Source organism: Atta colombica, unplaced genomic scaffold (assembly GCF_001594045.1).
Source record: "Atta colombica isolate Treedump-2 unplaced genomic scaffold, Acol1.0 scaffold135, whole genome shotgun sequence".
NCBI classification, from domain to species: domain Eukaryota; kingdom Metazoa; phylum Arthropoda; class Insecta; order Hymenoptera; family Formicidae; genus Atta; species Atta colombica.
The window spans coordinates 2028016-2028461 of record NW_017259223.1 but is presented as its reverse complement, the minus strand read 5'-3'; the positions used below and the strand labels follow the sequence as shown (position 1 = coordinate 2028461).

General features: G+C 30.0%; 1 protein-coding gene across 1 annotated transcript in view; it reads right to left on the bottom strand.

The window, feature by feature from the left end:
• Positions 1-446, bottom strand: part of LOC108684546 (transmembrane protein 230) — an 87678-nt gene that overhangs the window by 70498 nt on the left and 16734 nt on the right. The gene's annotated exons all lie outside the window — the stretch shown is intronic.

Sequence of the window (446 nt, the reverse complement as noted above, 5' to 3'; positions counted from 1 at the left end):
TATATATATATACAGGATAGCTGGAAAATCACTCGCAATATTTCGGAAAGTGATTGGGACTTAAAAAGAAGGAAAAAAAGCTACAATAAATATAAGGTCCGAAAATATAAATAAGTCATTTTCGAGTTATAACCATTTTTATGTTAAAAAAATTATAGTTTATTTTTTATAATTGCAATCATAATTTATTTCATAATGATTTAACATAAATAACTATATTTCGGACTATTTTAGCATTACCAGGATGCATTACGTGGAAGCATAATCCCCTTGGCATCTCTCTTTTTCATTTTTTTTTATTTAAAAATGGTTTTTACTTTGCTAAAGAGATACCAAGCGGACCTATTTCCTTTTTTTGGAGATTCCGAATCACTTCCCGAAATATTACGAATTATTTTCCGGACACTCTGTGTGTGTGTGTGTGTGTGTGTGTGTGTGTGTGTGTG